We start from the raw sequence: 24,319 nt of genomic DNA on the forward strand, positions 1-24,319 counted from the left end.
TGGTTTAATATCCTATTCTATTCTACTAAACTACTAACTAATCTACGTCATATCCGGTGCATGTGTCAAATCTGTGGAACAGATCACCCCAGTCCCCCTAGTCCTGGACGAGGCAGATTCCAACTGTTTAGTCGACCTATCCACCAACAGGCGGTACGGGATCGGGCTGCTGGACACAATTGGTGATCAGCAACTAGTCACGAAAGTCTCAAGAATATTGTCATTACTTTTCGTGATACCTCGTTGGCTAATGTATTCAGTATTTGAAAATTCTGTTCTTGTCTCACAAGGGGAGGCCGCCAATTGTGAAATGCAGATTCGATTCATACTGCGCATAATAATAGCTCATGGCCAGAGGTGTAATGTGGCAAAGCACCAAGATGCACTTCTCAGCCGTTGTCGAGAAAATCGACAGTTAAAAGAAACCGTTGCGGTGAAATGCTCTCTACGATTACCAATGATATACAGCGTCGTGGCGCAGCGGTAAGCGCTCGGGTTCGTAATCCGAAGGTCGCCGGATCGGATCTCACGCCCTGCAACTTTTTTTTTTGGTATTTGTTTTTTGTAATTCAAATGTGTGTATACACACACACACACACTATATATATATATATATATATATATATATATATATATATATATATATATATAAAATTCCCGGCAATCAGTTGCAACAATTATGCATATAATAAGTTGTTGAAAGTCGTTTCTCGTGGAAAAACTGGCGACTTAGAACATCATTACGTTTTCCGCAAACAAAGTTGTATTTCACAAATGTTATTAATTGTCTTCATAATGTTAACCACGTATAGTTAACGGAAGACGTAGAAACGATATTCCGAAACGAATACGTATAGCGTAAGTCAAACGTTCGAATTAGAACAGAGACCCCACGAACACAAATTTGCTGTAGCAGGTATGAAATATAAACTCCGTTACTCGCTCGTTACACTTCAAGGACAGATGTTGAATGGGCCGAAACGAGCAGCCGCATAACAGCGTAGTTGCCTGCTAACTTCGAAAGAAGGTAGATGCGGTCCCTAGCGCAACTTATAAAATCGTCGAAAATCAGTGCGGACGGGAGAGCTTTGGTACACCCTATTAAACAAACGGAAAAATGGAGGCGGTACAATCGGAGAGCGATCCGCCTTCACCAACATGCATAAGCAATTCATTAATAGTTTATATATATATATTTGAATTACAATAAACTAATTAAAAAAATTGCATGGCGCGAGATTTGATCCGGCGACCTTCGGATTACGAACCCGTGCGCTTACCGCTGCGCCACGACGCTGTAGGACATTATTAATCGTAGAGAGTATTTCACGGCAACGGTTTCTTTTAACTGTCGATTTTCTCGACAACGGCTGAGAAGTGCATCTTGGTGCTTTGCGACATTACACCCCTGGCCATGGGCTTTTATTATGCGCAGTATGAATCGAATCTGAATTTCATAATTGGCGGCCTCCCCTTGTCAGTAGGTCGTAAGTATTGTTACTCGGCATTTGCTGTCGTGGTGCGACTACTACATCCACATGGTCAGGAGTACCCTCCGATGCGCCACAGTCACACGTGGGCGTCGCCCTCTTCCCAAACAGACATAGATATGTCGGATAGGGGCCATGACCAGTGAGGAAGTGGAACAATCCCCGAGTCGGCGCAAAATATTTCATTCCCATTCTCTCCCTTACATTTGGTAAGAACTGAAAAGTCCTTCTGCCAGTTTCGTCCATCTCCCATAACTCCTGCCATAAATCTTCACCGCTCCTCCTTATCTCACCCTTATCCCTGACAGGTGCTCCCACAATTTCTTCTATTTTTGTGATGTTGTCTTTCTTAGCCCAGTACCATGCGGAATGATCTCTGATTTTGATGTCCAGAGCCCCATTATGACGGCTAGTATTTCCGGGTCGTCGTGTGTGTCAGGCAGTTCAGCTTCGGACGGAGCAGCGAGGTGGTCTGCAGCGAAGAGGGCAAGCAGGGACTGCTGGGCACTGTCGCATCGAGGGGCTGTAGCCGACGATCGAACCCAGGACGTCTAAAGTTGAGTGAACCGTGTCCGGTACTGAAACCTCTACTGTTTGTGATTTGCTGTTGTCTGCATGTTGCTGCTCCCAGGGTCGGTGAGACCAGCCGCAACAAGTGGAGTCTGTCAGGTTGGCAGAAGCTATTAGCCGCCTTCTACTGCTTAATGTTAGTTTGGATTTAGTGTTATTATTGCTGAAGTGCAACCTGCGGTATCTTACTGCCTAGTGGCCGGTAACGCCCCAGTTACCTGCCCTGGAAGTTAGCGTATTTTGCAGCAGTGTTCTTTCCTTCGTCTTGCTGATGCTGTCCAGTATATTACTGCCTAGTGGGCGCTAACGTCCCAGTTACCTGCCCTGGAGGTCGCCATATTTTGCAGCAGTGTACTTTTACTCGTCTTGCCGATGCTCTCCGGCATGGCGTGTAATTTGACAGCTTCCTTGATTGGGGTATGGATAATTGTTTTCGTTATCTACCTGGGTTACAGTGGTTCCTTCTGCCTTTTGGTGTTTTAAACACTAGATTCTGGAGACGCAGTGCTGTCTGTCACTTTGCTCTCGCCTGAATTATTCCATCGTTGTACTGGTTATCTGGCGTTAGGAGGATTTGCTAAAAACGTTGATCGGCGCTTAAACTGTCTCTAGTTAGAGTTGCCCTCCTTAGGTGAACATTACTCTTGGCTGCCTGTCTCACTGCTTACACAGCTGTAATCACCTTCCTCAGGTCGACCCAGGGAGCACTGTCTGTGGATCACTCCGTCTTACTAGGTCAAGATGTTACAGTTGTTTAAAATTTACCCTAATGTAATAACGTGCAAGTGCCCTCCTCACCTATAATTCAGGCCGTTAATTGTTTGTAACACCGCTTGTGGCTTTCAGCCGACAAATAATGTTCAATTCTGTTCTAATAAGGCCTTCAGCCATCACTATAGCCTGTTGCAGTTTGTTGAGATTGTTTAAAAAGTTTTTAGTATTGTTATAACATGTAATTGCCTCTTTACTTGCAATTCAAGCCTTCAGCCATTCGGGAGGACGACGGTTCAATTCCGCGTCCGGTCATCCTGATTTAGGTTTTCCGTGATTTCCCTAAATCACTCCAGGCAAATGCCGGGATGGTTCCTCTGAAAGGGCACGGCCGACTTCCTTCCCCGTCCTTCTCTAATTCGATGAGACTGATGACCACGCTGTCTGGTCTCCTTCCCCAAAACAACCAAGCAACCAACCTTCAGCCATTGAGTATTCTGAAACTGCTTGTGGCCTTCAGCCGACAAATAATTTGCATATTCTTTCTTAATAAGGCCTTCAGCCATTACTATAGCTTGCTACAGTTTTCGATTATTTAGAAGAAAATGTCTTACTATTTGTTAAAGTGTAACTGCCTTCCTCACTTGTAATTCAGGCCTTCAGCTTACCCAATATACAAAGACTTAATGAAAACTTCAAGTCCCTGACATCGTGTAGTACAATACCTCACTTTAAAATGATTGGTATTGTGGTGATTCATGAATTTCATAAAAATGACACTAAATATGAGGCTAGTTGGTTCAAATGGCTCCGAGCACTATGGGACTTAACATCTGAGGTCATCAGTCCCCTAGAACTTAGAACTACTTAAAGCTAACTAACCTAAGGACATCACACACATCCATGGCCGAGGCAGGATCCGAACCTGCGACCGTAGCGGTCACGCGGTTCCAGACTGAAGCGCCTAGAACCGCATGGCCACGCAGGGAGACTAATTAGCAGACACTATTACAAAATAAAACAAATGACGATGTATTTTAACAAACTATGGTATTCATTGTAGTAATGGGAAAGACTTGAATTAGTGAAAATGGTACGAATAAAATATATGGTATTAATCACCAACTGTAATTATTCAAATAATTGGACTTTTACGAATGTAGTTTACTCATTCAAGAAGTTATACTGTCGCTTGCAAATGAAGGCACATGTTGTAAAACGTAACTTTAGGATGAAAGCTGTAAAGAACATTCCGTCTTAATGACTTTATTAATTAAACTCGTATTGTTGTAACCAGATAGACGCCTAATTATAAAATTCTAGGCATCTGTTACAAATTCTGTCAATCAAAACCGATTTCGTTTTACCCTGTCACCTTCAATTATTGTTAGGAATGTGAGTCGTTGTGTATTAATCAATTTTGTGAAGTTCATTATTGTATTCATATTTAGATGGAATTTTCACATTTAAAAACATTTTTACATTATAAATTTCACATATTATTCAAGTCTATAATTTTAGACGTATTATTTTGTGTAATGAGAACGTCTTAGCTTTGGAACTTTTAATTGGAATTACGATTAAAAATATGTTGTCATTATTAAGTAATAATGGTCCAAGTGACCATCCATTATTTAGAATATATAAATAGGGAAGCAGCGAGGCTGATGGGACTTATTTGTGAACCACTCAGTTGTTTTACGAAGACATACTGTACAACTCGGTCTCTTTGCAGTGTGTCATTATGGATTTGATTAGCTGTTACGAACGGAGGAATCATTGTTTAAGAACTGGAACCGATCACTTTCACTGTAAACCACACACTTCATGAAGTTCCAGGCAATCTACGAATATTTCAGTTATGTGGAGAAAACTTTAGTTTTAACCTTCTACTTATGATTCTAGACAACATCAGACGACATGCACTTTTGATAAGTCAGTTCATCTGTCTTCGAAGCTTTGATGATTACCTTACCGACGAGTTTATAATAATTAAGTTGAATGGTTAAAAGCTGTTGAGTATTCTGAAGTTGCTTGTGGCCGTCAGCCGATTAAAAAAAAAATTCTGAATTCTTTCTTAGTAAGGCGTTCAGCCGTCAGTGTAGTAAAATCTTTTTTTATTTATTTAATTATATGGCCTTCATTGGGCCACTTTGGTCAAAAATACAAAGTTGTAAACAAGTTGTTATACAGGGATACAATTTGGCTCAACAATAACTTAATATGATATTTAGGTAATATAATTATTAGAGTCTATTCTTATATGAACGGTGTTTTACTCTTCTGTCTGCCCATTATTTCTTCATTCTTTCAGATATTTTCTTTCTTTCTTCATCTGAGACCACTCTTCCTGTACTCCTTTTATTGATTCAGGTTTTATCTGTCTTGTTTTTTAGGTCATCTAATGTAATTTGGAGTTCTTTTATATCTTCCTTAATTTCTGTGATCCATTTAATGTCGATCTTGCTATTCCACAATTTTTGTATTATTTTTTTTACTAATTCTGTTTTCTGGAGTTCTCATCAGATGTCCAATGAATGAGATGCTATTCTTCCTGATCGTGCTCACGACTGGTTCTATTTTCTTATATACTGTTTCATTTGATGCTATTCTCCAATGTCCATTTATTTTATGCTGTTTATTTATACATGTCCTAATTATTCGTCTTTCTATTTTTAGTACTCTGTCAATTTCTGCTGTATTAGTTGTTTTGAAGATAGTTTCAGCTGCATATGTTATTTCTGGTTGTGTAACTGTTTTATAGTGTTTTAATTTTGCATCTATATATAGACTTTTTTCTTGTCTGTAGTTTTGGTAATGTAATTTGCGTAGTTCAGTTTTTTATTATATTCTGCCATGATGGCTTCTCATTTAGATTGTATGTTATTATTTCGCCTAAATATTTAAATTCATCAACAATTTTGATTTCCTGTTCTCCTATTGTAATTTTGTTTGTAAGTGGTGGATCAGTTAGCATAATCTCCGTTTTTTCAAATGATATTCTAAGGCCTACTTTCTCTGCTATTTCTTATTGTGATTTCACTTGTTGCCTGGCTTCTTGAACGGTGTTGGCTAGGAGAGCAAGATCATCGGCGAACCCCAAGCAGTTTAAGCTAATATCATCTTTTGCACTTCCAATTCCTATCATCTTTGGATTGTCATTATGTATTCCAGTGCACAGTTGAACAGTAATGGTGATAGGCAGTCACGTTGTCTTAAGCCTGTTTTTATGAGGAATGGTTCCGAAATTTCTCCTCTAAACTTCACTTTTGATTTGGTGTTGGTTAGAGTGAGTTGTATTATTTTAATTAGTTTTGGATGGAGTCCTAGATTTCTTAAAATTTTTAATACTTAAGGTCTGTGGAGACAGTCTTATGCCTCCTTAAAATCTACAAATGTTATTGCCAGAGGTTTTTTCCGTTTCTTGTAGAATGCCATAATCAATTTTAAACTAATTATCTGCTCTGCACAGCTTATCCATGGTCTGAAACCTTTTGTATGTGCAATCTAGGAGAGATATTCCTCTGTAGTTGTCTGGGTTGCTCTTATCTCCCTTTATGTGTAGTGGGTGGATGATAGCTGTGGTCCAATGTTCGGGGAATCGTTCTGTTACCCAGATTTTTGTTAGAGCCATGTGAAAGGAGGTCTTGACTGTGGCACTTGCATATTTCCACATTTCAACAAAAACCTGATCTTCTCCACATGCCTCATAATTTTTTTGTTGTTTAAGAATTTTTTCTACTTCTTGGGAAGTTGGAGGGTCTAGTTTGCTAGGTTTGGTTTTTATTGGGGTATTTATGTTGATTTGTAAGGGTTCTTTGGGTTCCTCGCGATTCAGAAGTTTGTTAAATGCTTTTGCCATGGTTTCTGCATTTTCCTTGTTACTGTGAGTCAATTTTCCATCTTCATCTTTCGGTATTAGTGTAGGGCCCTCATATTATAGTTGTTTCCCAAAGATTTTATAGTAGTTCCTGGAGTTGGTTTTATAATAATTACCTTCTATAGAGTTTATAATATCTTTATGGAATCCTCTCTTGATTCTTCTAATATTTTGTGTGAATTTTTTTCTTTCATTTTTTAGGCTGATGGCATTTTCTTCGGTTTTATGTGTTTGAAACTTTAACCATGCTTGGTGTCTATCTTCATAGAATTTGTCACATTCTGATGTCCACCATGCATGTTTCCTTCGTGGGTTCAAGGGAGCTGGATTCTCTGCTTCTTTTTTAAGATTAAGCACTAGTTGTTCTTGATCATCAGTTAATTTGATGGTTTGTGTTATTTGTTGGTATTTATTATTTTTAATTACCTGATGTGGGTCAAACCAACTTTTATTTTATTAAATCTTTTAAAATTATTGTTGGAAGTTATTTCCTCAAATAAAGTGTATGTGTCTAGTGTAGCCAACAGTAGATGCTTACGGCCCCATCCACAATCGTTGCCTTATCCTGCCTCTCCCTGACTCAGCTATAAAACAAGAACGATTTCCGTGCAAACAGCTCCGTTACCTCTGAGCCATTGGCACGCTATTACCAAAGAAATGCCGCCCCATAAAGGCTTCCCGTATCGGAACTCATCTGGAGAGTAAGACACGCAAAATAATTTTCGGTATCGCTCGACAACAGAGCCATCACAAGCCTAGAAAACGTGCCGCCACAGACGGACTGCCAAAGTATGGAATTGAATTGTGATCCAGATAGCGGGGTAGTTCCCCTCCCTGCAGGTCATTTACTACCCGCTGCCGCGGCACGAGAATAGACGCGAGAATAAAAACAAGGTGGTGGTGGCGCTGCGGCGAGTTGATTCCGGAGGGAAGAGCTCCGGCTCGAGAGGCGAGGTGTCGGACGAATAAAAGCTGATGGGAGACCATTAGGTACACAAATTGCCCCCAGCCGCGCGAGCCGCGCGCGGCTCCAAGCGGCCAAACACTTTGCACACAGGCAGAGTTCTTCGTGAGGATCGCTCCGACAACAAGCAAGGGGTTCCGCGGCGCTGGTACGGCCATCGCGGTGTGAAAAGAAACGAACGGGGTGAGGGGGTGGGGGGGGCGGAATTTCTTTCAATTAGATAAGATCTCCTGTAGATCGCCTGCTCTAAACGAGCATTGCGACGGATGCCTCCGATGGGCAGCCACGAAAGGGAGTAAAAATAAAGAAGGAAGGGTGGGAGTGGAAAAATAGTGGAATGATGGATACAGGCGCGTCGGAGCGTGTCAGCGACTCATATTTCCAGAAAACATGGTACGTGCTGAGGAATTTCTGTCTGAGAGAGAAAAGGCCATTGACAGTGTGGCGAATAGCTTGTAGGTGCCGTATTCACTGCTTGGCTGATTTAATCCACCTCTCTTCATGTACGAGGGGTGTTCAGGAAGGAAAGCGCAACTGTTTTCCTGTAAGCAGGTTGGTTTAATTCACGATTCCATAAAAATGGTTCAAATGGCTCTGAGTACTGTGTGACAACTTCTGAGGTCATCAGTCCCCTAGAACTTAGAACTACTTAAACCTAACTAAGGACATCACACACATCCATGCCCGAGACAGGATTCGAACCTGCGACCGTAGCGTCACCATTCCAATAAACCATATTATTCCCCACTCTTTTGCCCACAAAAACCGTATTTTCAACATGATCTACATTTAGACTCCGCAAGCCACCCAACGGTGTGTGGCGGAGGGTACTTCACGTGCCACTGTCATTACCTCACTTTTCTGTTCCAGTCGCGTATGGTTCGTGGGAACAACGACTGCCGGAAAGCCTCCGTGCGCGCTCGAATCTCTCTAATTTTACATTCGTGATCTCCTTGCGAGGTATAAGTAGGGGGAAGCAATATATTCGATACCTCATCCAGAAACGCACCCTCTCGAAGCCTGGACAGCAAGCTACACCGCGATGCAGAGCGCCTCTGTTGCAGAGTCTGCCACTTAAGTTTGCTTAACATCTCCGTAACGCTATCACGCTTACCAAATAACCCCGTGACGAAACGCGCCGCTCTTCTTTAGATCTTCTCTATCTCCTCTGTCAACCCGACCAGGCACGGATCCCACACTGATGAGCAATACTCAAGTATAGGTCGAACGAGTGTTTTGTAAGACACCTCCTTTGTCGATGGACTACATTTTCTAAGGACTCCCCCGATGTATCTCAACCTGGCACCCGCCTTACCAACAATTAATTTTATGTGATCATTACACTTCAATTCGTTCCGCACGCATACTCCCAGATATTTTACAGAAGTAACTGGTACCATTGTTTGTTCCGCTCTCATATAATCATACAATAAAGGATCCTTCTTTCTATATGTTCGCAATACATTACATTTGTCTATGTTAAGGGTCAGTTGCCACTCCCTGCACCAAGTGCAGATCTTCCTCCATTTCGGTGCAATTTTTTAATCCTGCAACTTCTCTGTATACAACAGCATCATCCGCGGAAAGGGGCATGGAACTTCCGACACTATCTACTAGGTCATTTATATATATTGTGAAAAGCAATGGTCCCATAATACTCCCATGTGGCACGCCGCAGGTTACTTTAACGTCTGTAGACGCCTCTACATTGAGAACAACATGCTGTGTTCTGTTTGCTAAGAACTCTTCAATCCAGCCACACAGCTGGTCTGATATTCCGTAGGCTCTTACTTTGTTTATCAGGCGACAGTGCGGAACTGTATCGAACTCCTACCGGAAGTCAAGGAAAATGGCATCTACCTGGGAGCCTGCATCTAATATTTTCTGAGTCTCATGAACAAATAAAGCGAGTTGGCTCTCACACGATCGGTGTTTCCGGAATCCATGTTGATTCCTACAGAGTAGATTCTGGGTTTCCAGAAATGACATGATACGCGAGCAAAAAACATTTTGCCGGCCGGGGTGGCCGAGCGGCGGTTCTAGGCGCTACAGTCTGGAGCCGCGCGACCGCTACGGTCGCAGGTTCGAATCCTGCCTCGGGCATGGATGTCCTTAGGTTAGTTAGGTTGAAGTAGTTCTAAGTTCTAGGGGACTGATGACCTCAGAAGTTAAGTCCCATAGTGCTCAGAGCCATTTGAACCATTTTTTGAAAAAAACATGTTCTAAAATTCTACAACAGATCGATGGCAGAGATATAGGGCTATAGTTTCGCGCATCTGCTCGACGACCCTTCCTGAAAACTGGAACTACCTGTACTCTTTTCCAATCATTTGGAACCTTCCGTTCCTCTAGAGACTTGCGGTACACGGCTGTTAGAAGGGGGGCAAGTTCTTTCGCGTACTCTGTGTAGAGTAACCCAGTCGGCACACACCTCTGAATACCCCAACTGGTGGATGAGTGTGTCAGCACTACCAACAGAGATGTCCAGTTGAGCAGCGAAGTGTTTCACTCTAATGAGAGTGTCCGCACGTCCCAACACTGTAGAAGTCACAGCTGCGTGCGGCCAGCCGGCGCGCGGGGGACTGGACAGGTTTGCGGGACCTTGTTGCGATGATGACAGATGCCTATCCCAACGGCTCACCGTGCTTTTGTTCAATGACTAGTCTCCGTAGACATTATGATGCCTAGCCCAACGACTCACCGTGCTTTTGTTCACTGACGAGTCTCCGTAGACATTCTGATGCCTAGCCCATCTACTCGGCGTGCTTTTATTCACTGACGAGTCTCTGTAGACATTCTGCAAGCGCCTATGAATACAGCATTTCTCTGCTCTTCCACCAAAGGAAAGTCAATGATAGTTCTCTGCTTGTAATGCACCTCCGTCACCGACACCACTGTGAAGGCTAAATATAGCATTGCCACCTTTCGGAACTTCATGAAACTGTATGGGCTGAAGAAAGAATAGCCGGCCGAAGTGGCCGTGCGGTTAAAGGCGCTGCAGTCTGGAACCGCAAGACCGCTACGGTCGCAGGTTCGAATCCTGCCTCGGGCATGGATGTTTGTGATGTCCTTAGGTTAGTTAGGTTTAACTAGTTCTAAGTTCTAGGGGACTAATGACCTCAGCAGTTGAGTCCCATAGTGCTCAGAGCCATTTGAACCATTTTTTGAAGAAAGAATACTCCACAGTGTCCCAAATCAATTTCCGCATTTTTGCAGCTGAAATTGGACGAGGAAAAAAGTTAGTTGTATTACTTATTGGACGCTCCCGGTAGTTTGTTGCAAATTTTGCAGATAGTGTGATGCGTCGTAGCCCCTAGCAGGGCTCGATGGTGGTGCGACTTTAGGACCCATTCGGATCGCGTGCTCTGCGGCAAGGCCCGGTAGGCCACCAATCAATAGACATCAATTATAAGCCAATTGTGGCGCCCGCCGCATCGACGCTCTTAGCTTCCGAAGCGTCGTGAGAGGGGAGGGTAGGGGGTTGGGTTACGGTGGGAACCGGCACGGAAGTACAAACACATTCCCAAGCGAAGGCGGTAGGAGCAAAAAAAAAAACAGAATAAAAAAGGGCAGGCGTGTTGTCAATGTAAGCCTGATGTTGGAAGTAAGCCTAGGATGTGCGATACCCATGTTGTGAATAATGAAGAGAGGAGTATAATGGCCCAGTTGAAGAGTATCACGTAGCTGCTTAATTGCCGGAACTTAGGCCTAATGGCAAGAAAATAAATACCTCCCCCTCCACTCCCAATTTACTGGAGTCTGAAGTTATCACAGTAAAAAATTAATGGAGTCAACGTTTGTGTACAAATTGTACTGAAACCACTCTGCAGTTACGAGAGTCTGTAGACATGAAAGAGAGGCAATAATTGAGTAGCGAGTGGTAAATAGCCTCTCACATCAAGCGTACCGCGCTACTGTTAACCAAACGACAGCGAGCGATATGACAACGCAGCGTTGTAACTTGATGGCAGATTAAAACTGTGTGCCGGACCGAGACTCGAACTCGGGACATTTGCCTATTGCGGGCAAGTGCTCCACCGACTGAGCTACCCACATAAGACTCACCACCCGTCCTCACAGCTTCACTTCTGCCAGTACCTCATCTCCTACATTCCAAACTTCACAGACGCTCTTCTGCGAACCTTACTGAACTAACAGTCCTGGAAGAAAGGATATTGCTAGTTTTGCAAGGTTCACAGAAGATCTTCTGTGAAGTTTGGAACGTAGGAAACGAGGTACTGGCAGAATTGAAGCTGTGAGGACGGATCGTGAGTCGTGCTTGGATACCTCAGTCCGTCGAGCACTTGCCCGCGAAAGGCAAAGCTTTTCAGCCCGACTTTCAGCCCCGTACACCCACCACATAATTTCTGTGAGTGCATCAGTAAAGTTGCGCATATGCTGTGTGTTACCAAAATGGAACAGCGGAATCTGGAGCAACGTTATGCCATCAAGATTTTTGTTGAACAAAGGAACACGCGAGCGTGACTTTCGAAAAGTTGAAACAGGCCTAGGGGTGAACATTCCTTGTCAAGACCACAAGAGCACATCTCATTTTTGGAGGGTCGAGAACATGCTGAAGAAGAACCTTGCTCATAGAGGCCTTAAACTTCAAAAACCGATGAAAACGTCAAAACTGTGCCTGCTCTTGTGAGAGTGTTCTTCTAGGACAAACTCTCAACCAAGCGTTCTACAAAGATATTCTTGAAAGGCTCAGGAAAAGGGTGAAACGAGTGAGACTGGACATTGCAAAGAAGTGGATGCTTCATCATGACAATGCACCATGTCACACGGTCACTTCAGGTACGGAATTTCATTCCTCAAAAGGCATTTCTGTTGTTCCACATACTCCCTATTCTCCTGATCTGAGTCCTTGAGGCTTTTTTCTTTTCCCGACATTGAAAAGTGTCGGTCGGAGTATAGCGGCCGAAGGGAACTACACTACTCGCCATTAAAATTGCTACACCAAGAAGAAATGCAGATGACAAACGGGTATTCATTGGACAAATATATTATACTAGAACTGACATGTGATTACATTTTCACGCAATTAGGGTGCATAGATCCTGAGAAATCAGTACCCGGAACAACCACCTCTGACCGTAATAACGGCCTTCATACGTCTGGGCATTGAGTCAAAGCAAGCTTCAATGGCGTGTACAGGTACAGCTGCCCATGCAGCTTCAACACTATACCACAGTTCATCAAGAGTAGTGACTGGCGTATTGTGTTGCTCGGCCACCATTGACCAGACGTTATCAATTGGTGAGAGATCTGGAGAATGTGCTGGCCAGGGCGGCAGTCGAACATTTTCTGTATCCCGAAAGGCCCGTACAGGACCTCCAACATGCAGTCGTGTATTGTCCTGCTGAAATGTAGGGTTTCGCAGGGATCGAATGAAGGATAGAGCCACGGGTCGTAACACATCTGAAATGTAACGTCCACTGTTCAAAGTGCCGTCAATGCGCACAAGAGGTGACCGAGACGTGTAACCAATGGCACCCCGTACCATCCCGCCGGGTGATACGCCAGTATGGCGATGACGAATACACGCTTCCAATCTGCGTTCAACGCCACTTCGCAAAACACGGATGCGACCATCATGATGCTGTAAACAGAACCTGGATTCAAAATGGTTCAAATGGCTCTGAGCACTATGGGACTCAACTGCTGTGGTCATCAGTCCCCTAGAACTTAGAACTACTTAAACCTAACTAACCTAAGGACATCACACACATCCATGCTACAGGCAGGATTCGAACCCGCGACCGTAGCAGCTGCGTTGTTCCGAACGATTCCACAAAGTCAGTAGTTACAAGGTAGTTACATGGTAGGTACAAGGTATAAGACCAAAACTAGAATGGTTATCACTGTTAGCATTCAACCGCGATTCTTATACATATATTTTAACAACGCGTTCCAAGAGACAATGCTCTCATCATCAGGTTGTAAAGTCTATGTCATGAAATTAAACGGACTAAAAAGACAAAATACCATCAAAAACAGTTTGCAAGTTCATATAGTAAAACAGAATTAAATGTATATTGGACTGTGGGTCCTCGTCTTACATTGAAGTTGTTGGCACAAGTCGATGGCCGTCCCATAGCTACCAGATATGCTGTCGCACTGTGCCGGCTCGGGAGCTGTTGTGGACTGACGTGCCTAGGTGTTGTGGCGTGGTTACAGCCGTGTGCTTGACGGTAACGCTATGCTATCGGGCGCCTTATTTCCTTATTGCAATGGTCTGCCATCGTTAGCCTCTCACAACTCCGTCAGTGACATGCTACAAGTTTAAAGTCGCATACCTACCCTAAAATAATTCTACAAACCCGCTAAAAAATCTCATTTCTTTAAAATTATCTTATGCATTTAGAATATTGCTTTGTTTCTTTTCATGGATAGCTATCTCGAATTCCTCTAATAAATCAAGTTTCCTCCCTTTCTTTTCTACATGCAATATTTCCACGTTATCTTGTATGCTATCAAGAGGATGGCCTGTTTCATATATATGGTTCGCAACAGTTGATTTGTCATAATTTCCTAACCTGAACGCATCTTTATGTTCTTTATACCGGATCGCGAATGATCTTCCTGTCTGCCCTATAAAGATGGTAAAGGGAAAATCTCCACTTCATTGCTACCTCGGAGGCGCTATGTTCCCTCGCTCCTGCGCCAACACCACGTTCAAACTCACTTAAATCTTTATGACCTGCCATTGCAGCAGCAGTAACAGATCTTACAACTGCGCCAGACCCTTCTCGTCTTATATAGGCGTTGCCGACCGCAGCGCCGTATTCTGCCTGTTTACATATCCTTGTATTTGAATACGCATGCCTATACCAGTTTCTTTGGCGCTTCAGTGTAAATGGAAAAAATCCGAAAACTATTAATTTTGCAGTTATCTCATACGAAAAAAGTTTTTTCTACATTTTTTAACCGACTTTATGTTAGTGTGTCCGTCTGTTAGGGACCATTTTTGTCAGTAAAGAGTGGATGCTTCACGATCAAATTTATGTCACATACTAAGTCTATGGCCCCTAGTGGTGAATAGAATTGAAACTTACAAGTCAGTGTAATCAAAAGACATAGCCATTTATGACACATATTTTGATACTCACAGACTCACTCATCAAAACCTGTAGGATGCTTCCCGTTGACCTAGAATCATTAAATTCAGCAAGATGTTTTATAATATAAGTAAAGGAAAAAAATTAGAACATTATTAATTTGTAGTACAAAAAGTATATTCCATTGTTCATTTGGTATCCGACTTCAGACTTAATATTTAAACTTCCAGGAAAGTCTTGGAATTCCCGAAACCGATTTCGTGCCAGTATCAATGTCAATAACAGGCAAAAATCAAGATTCTCGATTTCTGGGATGAACCAATTGTCTATATAAATGAATACGTCTATACGCAGCCGTCAGTGCGTGAGTTCTACTCAAATTTGGCCAATTTATTTATATTTGTGTTACACGCAGTTCACAACTCAAACAACAGTCGCCCACGAGAGGTCCAAGTAACTCTCAAAAATTCTGGAGAGGAGCGTGTTTAATACCCTGACGTGAGGCCGGTTTTCCGACAGGGAGTGTGACTCTGTGGTAGAATAATTGCATGAGACATCAGAGGCTTGAGTTCCATTCATGGCCGACGCATATGTTCAAACAAAGGTGCTTGTTCTGCGAGAATTTCCATGAAACGTGAAATACGTAGTTGTTGTGGTCTTCAGTCCTGAGACTGGTTTGATGCAGCTCTCCATGCTACTCTATCCTGTGCAAGCTGCTTCATCTCCCAGTACCTACTGCAACCTACATCCTTCTGAATCTGCTTAGTGTATTGATCTCTTGGTCTCCCTCTACGATTTTTATCCTCCACGCTGCCCTCCAATGCTAAATTTGTGATCCCTTGATGCCTCAAAACATGTCCTACCAACCGATTCCTTCTTCTAGTCAAGTTGTGCCACAAACTTCTCTTCTCCCCAATCCTATTCAATACCTCCTCATTAGTTACGTGATCTAACCACCTTATCTTCAGCATTCTTCTGTAGCACCACATTTCGAAAGCTTCTATTCTCTTCTTGTCCAAACTGGTTATCGTCCACGTTTCTCTTCCATACATGGCTGCACTCCATACAAATACTTTCAGAAACGACTTCCTGACACGTAAATCGATATCCGATGTTAACAATTTTCTCTTCTTCAGAAACGCTTTCGCCCGCATCTCGTGGTCGTGCGGTAGCGTTCTCGCTTCCCACGCCCGGGTTCCCGGGTTCGATTCCCGGCGGGGTCAGGGATTTTCTCTGCCTCGTGATGGCTGGGTGTTGTGTGCTGTCCTTAGGTTAGTTAGGTTTAAGTAGTTCTAAGTTCTAGGGGACTGATGACCGTAGCAGTTAAGTCCCATAGTGCTCAGAGCCATTTCAGAAACGCTTTCCTTGCCATTGCCAGCCTACATTTTATATCCTCTCTACTTCGACCATCATCGGTTATTTTACTCCCTAAACAGCAAAACTCCTTTACTACTTTAAGTGTTTCATTTCCTAATCTAATTCCCTCAGCATCGCCCGACTTAATTCGACTACATTCCATTATCCTCGTTTTGCTTTTGTTGATGTTCATCTTATACCCTCCTTTCAAGACACTGTCCATTCCGTTCAATTGCTCTTCCAAGTCCTTTGCTGTCTCTGACAGAATTACAATGTCATCGGCGAACCTCAAAGTTTTTATTTCTTCTCCATGGATTTTAATGCCTACTCCGGACTTTTCTTTCATTTCCTTTACTGCTTGCTCAATATACAGATTGAATAGCATCGGGGAGAGGCTACAACCCTGTCTCAATCGCCAACCACTGCTTCCCTTTCATGTCCCTCGACTCTTGTAACTGCCATCTGGTTTCTGTACAAATTGTAAATAGCCTTTTGCTCCCTGTATTTTACCCATGCCACCTTCAGAATTTGAAAGAGAGTATTCCAGTCAGCATTGTCAAAAGATTTCTCTAGGTCTACAAATGCTAGAAATGTAGGTTTGCCTTTCCTTAATCTTTCTTCTAAGTCGTAGGGTCAGTATTGCCTCACGTGTTCCAACATTTCTACGGAATCCAAACTGATCTTCCCCGAGGTCGGCTTCTACCAGTTTTTCCATTCATCTGTAAAGAATTCGCGTTAGTATTTTGCAGCTGTGACTTATTATACTGATAGTTCGGTAATTTTCACATCTGTCAACACCTGCTTTCTTTGGGATTGGAATTATTATATTCTTCTTGAAGTCTGTGGGTACTTCGCCTGTCTCATACATCTTGCTCACCAGCTGGTAGAGTTTTGTCATGACTGGCTCTCCCAAGGCCATCAGTAGTTCTAATGGAATGTTGTCTACTCCCGGGGCCTTGTTTCGACTCAGGTCTTTCAGTGCTCTGTCAAACTCTTCACGCAGTATCTTATCTCCCATTTCATCTTCATCTAGCTCCTCTTCCATTTCCATAATATTGTCCTCAAGAACTTCGCCCCTGTATAGGCCCTCTATATACTCCCTCCACCTTTCTGCTTTCCCGTCTTTGCTTAGAACTGGGTTTCCATTTGAGCTCTTGATATTCATGCAAGTGGTTCTCTTTTCTCCAAAGGTCTCTTTAATTTTCCTGTAGGCAGTATCTATAAGCTTCTACATCCTTACATTTGTCCTCTAGCCATCCCTGCTTAGCCATTTTGCACTTCCTGTTGATCTCATTTTTGAGACGTTTGTATTCCTTTTTGGCTGCTTCACTTGCTGCATTTTTGTATTTTCTCCTTTCCTCAATTAAATTCAATATTTCTTCTGTTACCCAAGGATTTCTACTAGCCCTTGTCTTTTTACCTACTTGATCCTCTGCTGCCTTCACTATTTCATTCCTCAAAGCTACCCATTCTTCTTCTACTGTATTTCTTTCCCCCGTTCCTGTCAATTGGTCCCTTATGCTCTCCCTGAAACTCTCTACAACCTCTGGTTCTTTCAGTTTATCCAGGTCCCATCTCCTTAAATTCCCACCTTTTTGCAGTTTCTTTAGTTTTAATCTACAGTTCATAACCAATAGATTGTGGTCAGAGTCCACATCTACCCCTGGAAATGTCTTACCATTTAAAATCTGGTTCCTAAATCTCTGTCTTACCATTATATAATCTATCTGAAACCTGTCAATATCTCCAGGCTTCTTCCATGTACACAACCTTCTTTCATGATTCTTGAACCAAGTGTTAGCTATGATTAAGTTATGCTCTGTGCAAAATTCTACCAGGCGGCTTCCTCTTTCATTTCTTAGCCCCAATCCATATTTACCTACTACGTTTCCTTCTTTTCCTTTTCCTACCGTCGAATTTCAGTCACCCATGACTATTAAATTTTCGTCTCCCTTCACTACCTGAAGTAAGTACCATCTAGAAAAGTCATTGTGAAAAAAAAATGCGTAAACCGTGAGACAATGTAAATAGAAAACAATAGAAAAAGGCACGGATTAGAGGGTGAAACAGGGGGAAGAGGGAGCAGAGGTAATGGAGGTGGAGAGCTGTGTATGTGTGAGGGAGCGAGGAAGATGATAAAATGGTAAAAATATGTGTAACTAACAAATATAACATGTCGGAAAAACAGTGAACAACAAAACCTCTAGAAATGCAAGAGCCGCCAGTATAAACAGACGAGACCAAATGACATATCCAACAGCCATGTGGAAGATGAAACCACTTCTGTTACGTTAACGAAAGTATGGGTCTGAAATCATCTAGAAAACTTCTATTTTTGAGCTGCACCTTTTCATTTAAAATCGAATCATCTTTGTGAGCATAATATTTCAACATTTCTAATTCTTCTAGCACGTCAAGTCTGTAACCTTTACTTTCTTTACGCAGGAGTTCTACGTGCATTTTCATGTTATTAATCCTTAAACATCATCAAGTTTCAGGATTTGGTCACATGATCTAAAACGCTCTGTGAGGCTCTAGTGACGTCACAGGCTAGGAATAAAAGCTATACTTGTGTTACGGGAGTGTTAGCCAAAGTTACTAGCGTTTTTCTGTACTTTATCTGCAAAAAATGTAGTTATTTAGTGATGCAAAAAGCATCTACAAATTTTAAGTAACAATTGAAAGGAATTTTGTAAAGACTTCTGTAAAGTTGAGGGTTTTATGCTTTCTTCGCTCTTCAAAAACAACTCTGGTTTTTATGTTCCGGAAACAAGAAAACGTTAGAGCTGCATTGCACGGGATAGCAGTAAGTCGCAGGATTCCTTTAAAACTGAGGGAATCTGGAACTCGATTCTTTACTCGGGCCGTGCTGAAAAAGTTTTGCAGGGCAACTTGTGAAAGCCTGCGCAGTAAAGCACAGAGGAAACTTTTTCACTCAGGAGATATTTCTTGTTGTTAATTTTTAAGGTTGTGTCAAGGACAAATCTTTTCCAGGTACCTCTCTTCTCAATTTTCAAATTTTCAGACAGCGTTATAACTCTCATGGGGAACTGCAGAGCATCATGGAGTTTATCTTCAACAACTGTACACATTGCAGTTTTTCTATTCGACCAAATCATTAATTTAAACCAAGGGAAAATTATGTCTGTAAAATATGCAGTTAACGCAGCAGAACGTTAAAGTATCTGTTCTTCTACTGCATCCTTAACTGCTGTTGAAACACAGTTGACTTAAAAGTGCTTAAGCAGAACCACCTTTCATTTTATCATAATGTCCTGGTCTTGTCAAATTTCCTTATAGGTTTGAATCAGTGTATAGTTTTTCTCTCTGTCAAAACTATACAGCTTTACAACGGCCTCAATGGAGACAATTTTTATGGTAAATTGTGGTCGCTTCGTGGCGAATTATTGACTTCACTTGCTTGGGAAGAATAATGTGATCCGAAATTGTTAAATGGTTTCTCAGATTCTTCGGAATGAGATCAATATCAGGCATGAAATACAGTTTCTTAACACCAGCCTTATGAATAATCTCAAGTTGGTCAGGAGCTATCAAATGAAGGGAGATATTAAAGAGGAATATCATATAGAGTGTAGAGTTCTTACTTAACTGTATTACGAATAAATTAAACTTGAAAAAGACAGTAGCATTAAGTAAAGAGAACCGGCGAAAAAAGAAACTGCCCCACATGAGGATCGACCTGGCAAACATTGCATTACAATTCCGGCACGCTACCTATTACGCTAAAAGCAACAACGTGTTGATATGGAGTGTTTGCTTACACCGAAATGATCGCCACACAAATAAACCGGCGTAGTGACCACTATCTCATTTGGATCTCTCCAACTGAGTTGCAATCGTATTTTACGCATCTTCTCGTTCTTTGGGGCATTCAGAAACAATTTTTCAGGAGTTTTTATAGGTCCAATGTAGTTTCTACACACCATTTATAAACCCGTTTTCAGAAACTTAAATTCCAAAGCAAGATAGCACAGTGAAGAATTTTACGACAGTAGGAGCAGCTTGCTAGCCAGTGACGTCACAGAGCATCACTTCGCTCAAATCGAGCCTTTTAACGGGCTTTCAAATTGTTTGCATATCATTCCCGTTATTTTAAAAAATACTGAAATTCGTGAGGAAAAAAGCATCTTATGAGCATACAGTGACATAATTAACCATTTATGACGATTTTCAGAAAAATGTCAAATACCGTATTATTGAAAGGCTTAAGATGCATACCATGAAAGTTGTGTGTGTGTGAAATCATATGGGACTTAACTGCTAAGGTCATCAGTCCCTAAGCTTACACACTACTTAACCTAAAGTATCCTAAGGACAAACACACACTGAAACGTCCCCTTAGAACAATTATACATGACTGTGCTTAAACTGACACACAATAATTTTTAGCGCAACGCAATCTGACTTTCAATAATCCCTACAAGAGAATGGCCCTGACTAAATTAACCAATACGTTTCACAAATCACTTACCTTACAAAAATCTTCGTTACTCGAACTACTGCAATACAGCGAGCGCCACTACTGCCAGCTAAATAAAAAGATTAGAACTACTGAAGACACTAACTACTGATAGGCATAGTTAGCAAATGAAAGATTTTGATAGAGAACAAACAATGTATTTACCTTGATAGTGTTCAAAAGTCATAATATATGTATTAGTCCATGATATCCGATATTACAAATTTACTCTTTCTGGCGGACACACGTCCAGATCGTTCGCCCTTAAGGGGCTCCGGAACGCCCTATACTTGCAATGTTAAAATAACGCTTATAAATTACATCTTTCCTCACAAAGTATTTGAGGTAGGAAGTTGAACTTTTTACAGATTATTTATTGGAATATGGGCTACAACTTAACACAGGGATTTTACAAAATTTTACTTCAGTTATTAAAGATGATTTTTTTTTCAATTGTAATGAAAATTCACAACCTTTTTTGCAATTTTTTATTTATGTATTCAAAAATATACAGTTTTTTGGAAAAAGACTGTGTTAAATTATGCAGAAGGTACTGTGTAACATTTACTGAAAGTTTGAAACAAATATGTTTGGAAGATCCTTAGAAAACATGTAATTAGTCTGAGAAAATAAAAGTTTTGGGAATCGAGCGACAAAGATTGGATTAACTTTTTAGTGCATTCCAGGTCCATAGGATGGATTATCTTCATCCTCTGCAAACTCCTCCTCCAGCTTCCTCTTGTTCCTCCTCCTGTTTACTCTTGCTTGTATTTCTAGACTCTTTACAGCCATGTCTGCAGCCCGAAGGCGTTCCTTGTCTAAAGCAAGCATCGGTCGTACCATGTTAGAACCTATCTTCATTCCCATATTTCTAAATACCTTGCACCTTACAATGTTGCCATCATTGAAAGTCGCAACAGCATCATACACACCAAAGTGAAGTGTTTCTATTCCAACAAATACAGTCTTGGGGATTCTCGACCATATAACACTATTTACACTTTCATTGGGGTTTTGAGTTTTTCCGTGAATACACTTTTTCAACAGTTTAGGTGCTGCTAAGTCTCTGAAAATAGGTTTTATACATTATCTCACATCACTAAAATGTACCTGATGAACACGGACGTTAATAATAACACCATTTGACAGAAGTTTAACAGCGCCACAGTGGGTCACGCCCATGTAGAACACATTTCAAAAACAATTTAAAAATAGTTGTAGTCTTCGGAATTTAATAAATTATATATCTATTAAAAGGTAATAGTCTGCAGATTCAGAAAACGCAAAAAAGTAAAAATTGAACTTTTCATGATTTTGAGCCTTTCCGGAGCCCCTTAAAACCCCGCCATCTCTCTCCCCACATCCACCACTGCTGGCGGCTCACCTCCAACTGCGCAACGCTACGCGCTGTTAACAGCCAACTGCCCAACACTACAATAGCGACTATTGCAACAATGCCGTCCAGCCTCAGACTGCACACAGCACAGTCAGTGATTTTCATACAGAGCGCTACGTGGCGTTACCAACATAAAAACCTAAACAGCCTACTTACAATACACCCATGCCCGAGGGAGGACTCGAACCTCCGCTGGGACCAGCCGCACAGTCCATGACTGCAGCGCCTAAGAAAGCTCGGATAATACAGCGCGGCGATAAAAGAAGTGCTCAGCCCGACATGCAGGATAGGCAGTCACCCCCATCCTGCCAATGGCCTTCTCATAAAGGGCGGAGGAATGGGCAGAGGTTCAGGGCACTCTGTTGCCCTTAGAGTGGGATACTGCCCCTAAAAGGCGGAAGAGTCAACGGCACGTGGATGCAGAAGTCAATGGAATCCACTGCATTAAAGACACACAAAGTGTATCCGCAGAACATATGGCCTGTAATTGACGAAGTGTCACGATGCTCTCTCGAGTGGAAAAACACGCCGGACCTTTGTCCAGTTGCGATCTCCGGGACGGAACAGCCAAGGGAAAGATGACCACGAGAAAAAAAATTGAATACCCAACGAAAGGATAACGCCCTACGAATCGGCGCGTGAAATATCAGGTGTTTGAATGCGGCATGGACGCTATAAAATATGAAAATGGAGACGCTAAAGGTCAGTCTAGATGTAGTCGGGATCAGTGAAGTGAAAGGGAAAGAGGACAAGGCTGTCTGGTCAGATGAAGATAGTGTAATATCAAAAGCACCAAAAAATGGTGTAACGGGAGTAGGATTAGTTTTGAATAGGGAGGTAGGGCAAAAAGAGTTTTACAGTGAAGAGTTCAGTGATAAACTTGTCCTCATCAGAATCACAAGAAACCAACACCGACAATAATAGCTCATGTATACATACCGTCTTCGGAAGCAGAAGATGAAGAGATAAAAAAAGTACATGAGGAAATTGAAAGGGTAGTTAAGTACGTGAATGGAGATGAAAATCTGTCATGGGGGACTGGAATGTCGTCACAGGGGAAGGAGTAAAAGAAATAGTTATGGGAGAATATGGGCTTACGTAGGAACCAGATAGGAGAAACACTAATTGAGTTAGTAATAGCGAATACTCTATTCAAGAACCAAAAGAGGAAGAAAAGGCCGGGAGATACTGGAAGATTTCTGTCAGATTATTTCATGGTCAGGCATAAAGTTCGAAATCAGATATTGGATTTTAAGGCGCCCCATCAGCGGATATAGAATCCGATCACAATTTAGTAAGGATGAAGACTGGGCCGAAAGTTAAAAATCAAATAGCTTTGAGCACTACGGGACTTAACTTCTGACGTCATCAGTCCCCTAGAACTTAGAACTACTCAAACCTAACTAACCTAAGGACATCACACACATCCATGCCCGAGGCAAGATTCGAACCTGCGACCGTAGCGGTCTCGCGGTTCCAGACTGCAGCGCCAGAACCGCGCGGCCACTTCGGACGGCCTGAAAGTTAAAAATCAAATAGCTTTGAGCACTACGGGACTTAACTTCTGAGGTCATCAGTCCCCTAGAACTTAGAACTACTTAAACCTAACCTAAGGACACCACATACATCCATGCCCGAGGCAAGATTCGAACCTGCGACCGTAGCGGTCGCGCGGTTCCAGACCGTAGCGCCTAGAACCGCTCGGCCACCCTGGCCGGCGGCTGAAAGTTAATAGTCAGGAAGAATCAGTGGGCAAAGAAATGGGATACAGATATAGCCTGCCAAAGATGAAGGGATACGCTTGAAGTTCTCCGAGGCCAAAGACATTGTGATAATGAATAGCTCAGTAGGCAGTCCAGCCGAATAGGAATGGACATTTCTAAAAAGGGAAATAAGAGAAGTTAGGGGCAAAAAACATTGCTGCAATGAACAAAGAAAGCATGTGTCACAGAAGAAATACTTCATTTGATCGACGAAAGAAGGAAGTAAAAATTGTTCAGGGAAATTCAGGAATACAGAAATACAAGTCACTTCAGAATTAAATTGGTAGTGCAGGGAAGCTAATTCAAAGAGATTTGTGAAGAAAAGAAGATAAAAAAGGAAAGATCTTTGACTCAGTATATGGAAAGGGCACAGTGGCTTGCTGCGAAATTAAAAGCAGGGGCGGTAACATTAGGAGTGCAATGGGATTTCACTGTTAAATGCAGAGGAGAGAGGTTAGGTCGAAAGAGTACATTGATGGCCGCTGGGAGGGAGAGGACATGTCTGACGACGTGAAAGGAGAAGAAACAAGAATCGATAGCGAAAAGACGGGGAACGTAGTATTGGAATTTAAAACAACTTTGGATGACTTAAGATCTAATAACGCAGAAGAAATACATGACATTCATCTGAATTTCTAAAATCAT

This window comes from Schistocerca nitens, chromosome 12 (genome assembly GCF_023898315.1).
Source record: "Schistocerca nitens isolate TAMUIC-IGC-003100 chromosome 12, iqSchNite1.1, whole genome shotgun sequence".
NCBI classification, from domain to species: Eukaryota; Metazoa; Arthropoda; class Insecta; order Orthoptera; family Acrididae; genus Schistocerca; species Schistocerca nitens.